Source organism: Temnothorax longispinosus, chromosome 7 (assembly GCF_030848805.1).
Source record: "Temnothorax longispinosus isolate EJ_2023e chromosome 7, Tlon_JGU_v1, whole genome shotgun sequence".
NCBI lineage: Eukaryota > Metazoa > Arthropoda > Insecta > Hymenoptera > Formicidae > Temnothorax > Temnothorax longispinosus.
This window is the reverse complement of record NC_092364.1, coordinates 9,134,036-9,141,417: the sequence shown is the minus strand read 5'-3', so window position 1 is coordinate 9,141,417 and position 7,382 is coordinate 9,134,036. Positions and strand designations below refer to the sequence as shown.

The window sequence follows — 7,382 nt, the reverse complement described above, 5'->3', positions numbered from 1 at the left end:
AATTGCCCGTAACATATATGACTCACGCAAAAGTATCAAAAACGCCTATTTAATACGTAACATGAAAGATTACTTTTATATTAATCTCCTGCTTTGTAATACTGATACTTCTTATTAAAATTAATACTTTATAACCATTGCTGTCTGTGTCTCAATAATCCTGACACATTCATAGACAAGTGTTGACGAGGCTCTGTGGATTGTACCGGATAATGAGAGAGAAGCTGCCTTTTATGTGAACAATACTTTTGTGATAGTTTAGTTTATTAGAAACACGATAAGATAACCGAGTCTTCTCTAGCAGCGCATAGACAAAACAAGGAAAGGGACGGTCGCATGTGCTAATATAACGAAAAGTTAAAGGCAGTATTCGCAAGCAGCCGGCGCTCCGGCTGCCACCTGCAATGCCATGATTGGCCAGCTAATACGTGAAAGAGTTCAATAGGAAAAATGCGCGAACACCCTTAACACTATTGTTTAAATACTTTTTATTAATAACAAACAGTCTTTGGTTTTACGCTTAAACCTTCTCGCAAATTTGCAAATTTCTCTTTTGGTAGCGGTTTTGTAAAAATATCAGCTTTTTGGTTCTCTGTAGGTACATAAATCACATTAATTTCCTTGTCTTCTATTTTTTCTCTAATGTGATATCGGATATCTATGTGTTTCGTTCTCTTATAGAACTCAGGATTTTTGACTAGTCTAATCGTGCTTTGATTATCTATATGTATATATATGATTCCATTGAGAAGAACCTGACCTCTGTCAGAAATGGTTGTTAAATGGCAAACAGTTGAATGTATTTTTTATCGATTTGGTATAGATATGACAGAATAAGTCTAATTGGGATTAATAACATCTCTTAAATTAATAAAATATAAAAGAAAGTTATATATAAGTATGAGTTTATATTTATTTAATTTATTGTAGCATATACAAATATCAATTTGTTCGAGAAACATATGCAAAGTATAATAAAGTATGTAAAATGTATTACACTTATATTTATATAAGATAAACAACCGTTTACTTAAAACAAATAAAAAACTAAAAGGAACAATTTTTAATACTAATTTCAATAAACACAACCTTTTGTACTTTTTTCAATAATCTTCGATACTTAAGTTTACAAAGTAAGTAATCTTTCTTTATACTCGCAATATAATATATTATTTCTCTCTTTCTTATTATCTCTTAATAATTGCAATAGAATTCAGTCTTTATCGTAATACTTAATATATCAAAAAATGAACTTACTATTTAATATTTCATGTAACATTAAATTTTGAGTGTAGAAGTTTTTTACTTTTTTGTGATCGTTAACTGCAATTCGGCTATTTCTGCTGCAGCTATAGCTGCACGTAACTCGTGCTTCTGCATTTCTTTCAAATGCTGCTCTTTTAAAGCGCACATTTTTTTTTCATGCTCTATTTTTAATGTATTCAATTCCACTTCCTGATCAAAAAGCTTTTGAATTCTTCGTGTTTTCAGTGAAATTTTATTTTCGTCATCATTGGAAGGTATTGCACGCTTTCCACGTTTTATTAATGATAACTTCTCTCCACTCTGCTGTGTCTTCTTCGATTCTATAAAGGAGAAAAAGAGTATTAAATAATAAAATATGTTTGTGGAGAGTTATCGTTATCAATTACATTAAATATTAATTTAAACGTAATAATAAAATTATGAAATAAAATTACTAATTAATAACATTATTATAAATTATTTAAATATTAATGTGTACCTGTTCCTAAGAAATGTTTAGTGCTTGGTGTCATGTAGCTCGAAGAGCTCTCTGATGGCTGCAATGATGCCTTTTCTGCATGCATTTTCTTTTGTATGTTAGGTGTAATGTTTTCTTTTGTTATAAAAATAAGAATATTAATTTTGGGCAAATTAATGGTCTAATACCTATGTACGTGGTTAAAGATGATAAAATCAAGCTTACTATCCGAAATTTCACAACGGTTGTTGTTGTTACCAAGCATGTCGTCATATACATCGCCTTCATCGCCTTCTAATGTAAGGTCGACATTTGCAAGATCACCCTTCGACATTTGCAAAATCACAAAATCCATTATTAGTGTTTCTCGTTCTAAAAGTATAAAATATATTTTACATACCGTTATATTGATTCGTTACGTTATTAACGTGTGTATATCAAGATATTATAAATGTATATTAAGATATAATAATTAAAAGTGTGTTTGGTATTAAATTTTTAATATAATGTAAAAAGATGTATTATACTTTTGACTTCTTCGTCGTTTAAATTAGAAGAGTAAATTGCTGGCGCAGTTTTCATCAAGTTTGGTGCTATTAATGCTATATCGGGGTCAATTTCCACCGATTTCCACCGAATCGATGGCCCTCCGCCTGTTGCCATCCGTTCTTACTTTTCTTTAGTTAAAGCGTCTCTTTGATTTTGTTTCAAGTTTGCCCAAAACTTTTTTAATTGCTGGACATTTCTCTACAATTGTTGATCGTTACAAGAACAATATAAATAAATTTATTTTATAAAAACATCAATAAATATTAATAAGTATTAAATCAATGTTATTATGTAATTTTCTTACCTCTTGCGTGCTTAGATGTGATAGATTGAACTCGTTACAAATTTCTAACCAAGCTACGTCTTTATCTTTTAGCGTAGTAGAGTCGTTTTTCTTCACTTCTATTATATACTTATACCTTTTCAATATATCAAGAAATAGTGTTTTTTCAATTGATGTAAAATGTTTTGATTTACTTTTAGATTTATCCATATTGCTATATGACTTCCGAATTGAAGTTTAGATACACCTAGAGAGACACAAAACGTATTTCAGTATGTTTAAACACAAGAATATAGTGTAAAACGCCGTAAAAACCTTTGATTTCCTTATACTTCTTGCAAACTATTCTTTTTCGAAGTGAACACTAGTCAGAAGAAAGTTTTTCGATAAAACTATTGTCTTAAGAGGTCTACGAACCTGACTTGGAATAAAACGCCTTATTTGCCATTTTTGTGAACAGATAAGGCCGTCTTAAAAGACTTATGAATATCGTTTCATTTGAGGAGTTCTTCAGATTGTGCTTATGGCATATGAGATTGTTAAGGCAGGTCGTCGCATTTGACGCGTATGCGTATTCCGAGATGGCGCGATGTGTGTCGAGCGCGGCACTTCGGGTGAGCGGGCCCCGAGAGCCTCCGAGCGCGGCCATGCTGTGCATGCAGTCGCAAGCGAACTACCGTATAGATAACACGCTAATTTTGAATAAAAGCATTTATTTGATACGACGAGTTGCTCTATTCCTGAAAAGGAAACTCCTGCTTCTTTCTTTCCACGGGTGCCTCAACAGGTTATGGGCCCAGGCATCGCAGCCGGTGCAAGGTAGTGTTGGAAAGGAGAGACGTGGAGAGACTGAGTCGCGAAAATAGAAGCGTGCGGAACAGGTGGTCGAGGCGGCCTTTTACGGTGTGCGAGCAAGGCACGCGGTACGCGGCACGCGGTATGAATTTCGGTGTGCGAGCAAGGCACGCGGTACGCGGCACGCGGTACGAATTTCGGTGTGCGAGCAAGGCACGCGGTACGAATTTCGGTGTGCGAGCAAGGCACGCGGTACGCGGCACGCGGTACGAAGCGAGTTAGTAAGAACATTCGAGAACATCGCGGACATCGTGTGAAGTGAGTTCGTGAGAACATTCGAGAACATCGCGGACATCGTGTGAAGCGAGTTCGTGAGAACATTCGAGAACATCGCGGACATCGTGTGAAGCGAGTTCGTGAGAACATTCGAGAACATCGCGGACATTGTGTGAAGCGAGTTCGTGAGACGTATCTGATCGAGTTTTCGCGTCGCGTCGTGTGTCGGCGGGGTTCCGGTTGTCGCGTGGACAGAGTGATCGGAATCAAGAATGCCGGACGACGGGCTAGTGCGGTCAGTAAAAAGGTTCGACGGGAAGAACTATCAATCGTGGAAGTTCCAGATCACAGCGGTGCTAATGGCGAACGAAATATTCGATGTGGTCGATGGCTCGAGACGAAGGCCGCCGAACACGGAAGGGCCGAACGCCGGGCTTATGAAATCGTGGATCAAAGACAATGCAAAAGCCACAGCAATCATCTCGTCGGCGATGGAGGACGATCAAGTGATGAGTGTTTTAGTGTGCGGGTCCGCGAAAGAAATGTGGGACAAATTAGTTACGATACATGAACAGAAATCTGCGGCGAACGTCGGTACGCTAACGCAGCGGTTCTACTCGTATAAGATGAGTCCGTCCGATTCGGTCATACAACATGTGAGCACGGTGCAGAACATGGCGCGTCAGTTAAAAGACCTCGGCGAGACAATTTCAGACGCGGCAGTGATCGCGAAGATTCTCTCGAGTTTGACGACGAGATTCAGTGTGTTCAAGACGGCGTGGGACAGTGTGGACCCGACACGGCAAACGATTGAAAACTTGCTAGAGCGGCTCATTCGCGAGGATCAAAATCTTGGCGAGGATGGAAATTCGGCGAGCGCGTTAGCAGTGACGAAGCAAGGTGCTTTGAAGGACGGCGCGAAGTCAAAGGACAAAGACAGGAAGAAGAGAAAGTCGAAGAAAAACATTGAGTGCTACCGATGCCAAGAAAAAGGGCATTACGCCAGCCAGTGTGACAAGAGGAAGAACCAGAACGACAACAACAACAACACGAAAGGTCAGTCCGGCAGCAGCTGCGCGTTTGTGGTTGATTCGCACGAGAGAGACGGAGAAGTATCGCGACAGCTACTACCGTCGGTCGGGCAGATTCGGCAGCTAAGTGAAGCGGATAAACGAGAGGTGTGGATCATCGACAGCGGGGCGTCGGAACACATAACGTCGCGTCGCGACTGGTTCGAAGAGCTGCGACCGGTAACTGGGGAGACAGTTTTGATGGGAGACGATGGTGAATGCGAGGTAACAGGCATCGGTAAAATTCGCGTTGAGAAGTATGCCAATGGCGAATGGAACAGCGGAGTGATCGAGAACGTGCTGCTTGTTCCACGTGTTACTCGAAACTTGTTGTTAGTAGGAGTATGCACGAAGAAAGGATTTCGAGTCGGCTTCGAAAACGGAGTCGTCGAAGTGTCACAAGGAGGCGTGATCGAGGCGACCGGAGCGAGGCAGGAGAACGGGCTGTACCGTATGTTCTTCCGAAGACCGAAACCGAAACGAGAGGTCAACGTGACGTCGCTGGATTTCAAAATCTGGCACGAGAGTCTGGCCACATTCATAAGCGGGCGCTCACCGAGCTGGTGAGTCGAGGGCTGGCAGACGGAGTAAACGTGAAAAATTCGGGCGAATTTTTCTGCGAGGCGTGCCAGTTCGGCAAGCTTCACAAGTTACCGTTCAGGAGCAACAGCAGCAAAGCATCAAGGAATCCAGGGGAATACTTCCATAGTGATGTGTGTGGACCGGTACCAACGGAGTCGACAGGCGGTGCACGGTATTACGTGCTCTTCAAGGACGACGCCACTGCATTTCGGTACGTGTACTTCTTGCGTCACAAATCAGACGTGTACGAGCGATTTGTCGAGTTCGAGCGTCTGATATTCAATAAATTCGGGCGCACGATGAAAACCCTGCGCACCGACAATGGGACGGAATATTGCAATGCACGCATGCAGAAGTACATGAAGGAGAGAGGTATCACACTGGAGACCACGGCGCCGTTTACGCCGGAACAGAATGGGAGGTCGGAGCGAGATAATCGCACGATCGTCGAGGACGATGCTGAAGGCGAGGAATCTACCAGCACATCTGTGGGCGGAAGCAACGGCAGCAGCCGTGTACACGATCAACAGAACGGGACAGTCGCGAGTCGGCGGAAGTTGTACTCCGTACGAGCAATGGACGGGGAAGAAGCCAGATCTCCGTCACATGCGAGTATTCGGCTCTGACGCTTATGCGTATGTGCCGAAGCAGAAGACCACGAAGTTTGACGCTCGAGCGAAGAAGCTGGTCCTGGTGGGCTACGACAGCGAGTCGTCGAACTATCGTTTGTTTGATCCTGTTACGAAATGTGTATCTATTTCCAGGCACGTAGTGTTCAATGAACGAGCGCACGGAAGGGATCCAAAGATGTCAGAATCCGAAGTCGAACTCACCTTGCCGTCGTCGAGTGATGACGATGGTGAGGAGGAAGAGCAGAACGCGGGTCACGGTAACGGAGCTGTCGTCGGCAACGCCGGTGCTGACGATGTGGCCGCCGATAACGCGAGAGGAGCTCAGGCAGCTCGAAGAGGCGGGGTCGAGGACGTCGAGGTTCAATAGCAGCAGCAGCAGCAGCAGGAAGCGCTGACACCTAGGTCGCTGCGCGATCGAGACTCGTTGCGCCCTCCGGCCAGATACGCGTTATGCTGTGCAGAGTACAACGTGCCAACTACGTACCAGGAGGCTATAACTAGCCCAGAGGCAAGTCAATGGGCGGAAGCAATCGAGGACGAGCTCGAAGCACATAGGACGAACGGGACGTGGATAATTGTTCCGCGCGTTCCAGGAGAGAAGACTATAGACTTTAAGTGGGTCTTCAAGATATTGCGAGACACAGATGGAAACGTGAAAAAGTTCAAGGAGCGTCTGTGCGCCCGAGGGTTCAAGCAGCGAGAAGGTGTGGACTACTTTGAGACATTTTCGCCAGTCGTAAGGTACGACTCACTCCGAGTGCTTCTTGCTGTCATCACGCAGGCCGATCTTGAGGTCATGCAGTTCGACGTGCGAACAGCATTCCTGCACGGCGAGCTTGACGAGGACATCCGGATGAAGCTACCGACGGGTCTTGTGGTCAACGAGGAAGCCGGGGATCGAGGAAGTGTGGTGTGTTTGCTCAGGAAGTCACTCTACGGGCTTAAACAAGCACCGCGCTGTTGGAACATTAAATTCATGGAGTTCTTAAAACGTTTCAATTTGAAAGAGACTGATGCCGACAGTTGCGTATTTTACGGTATTTACGATGGATACGAGATATATCTTGCGGTTTTTGTCGATGACGGTATAGTTGCCGCGAAATCATTGAAAGTGGTCAATAGTATAATCGGGGGCTTGAGCGAAGCTTTTGAGTTGACTCTCGGTGATTGTAGTAGCTTCGTCGGAATACAAATCGAGCGAGATCGAGCGTCAAAGTCGATGTTCGTGCATCAGTCGGCTTATGCGAGAAAAATAATCGAGAGGTTTGGCATGAGCAAAGCAAAGGAGGTTTCCGTGCCGGCGGATCCTCATACAATACTGTATCCGGTAGAGTCAGGTGAAAATGAGAGGCATAACATGCCGTATCGCGAAGCCGTGGGATCGCTTATGTTCTTGGCCGTAGTAACGCGTCCGGATCTAGCGTATGCGGTAAACGCGACTAGCAAATTCCTCAATAATCATAACGAGAGTC

The 7,382-nt window shown here is 43.4% G+C and overlaps 1 long non-coding RNA gene across 1 annotated transcript; it reads right to left on the bottom strand.

The window, feature by feature from the left end:
- Positions 1 to 2,051: 2,051 nt before the first annotated feature.
- On the bottom strand, positions 2,052 to 2,991 carry LOC139815700 (uncharacterized). Its single transcript, XR_011732809.1, has 3 exons — positions 2,577 to 2,991; positions 2,251 to 2,470; positions 2,052 to 2,095 (listed from the first exon to the last, which is right to left on the bottom strand). It is a non-coding gene; the product is annotated as an uncharacterized lncRNA (long non-coding RNA).
- Between the last annotated feature and the right edge of the window lie 4,391 nt (positions 2,992 to 7,382).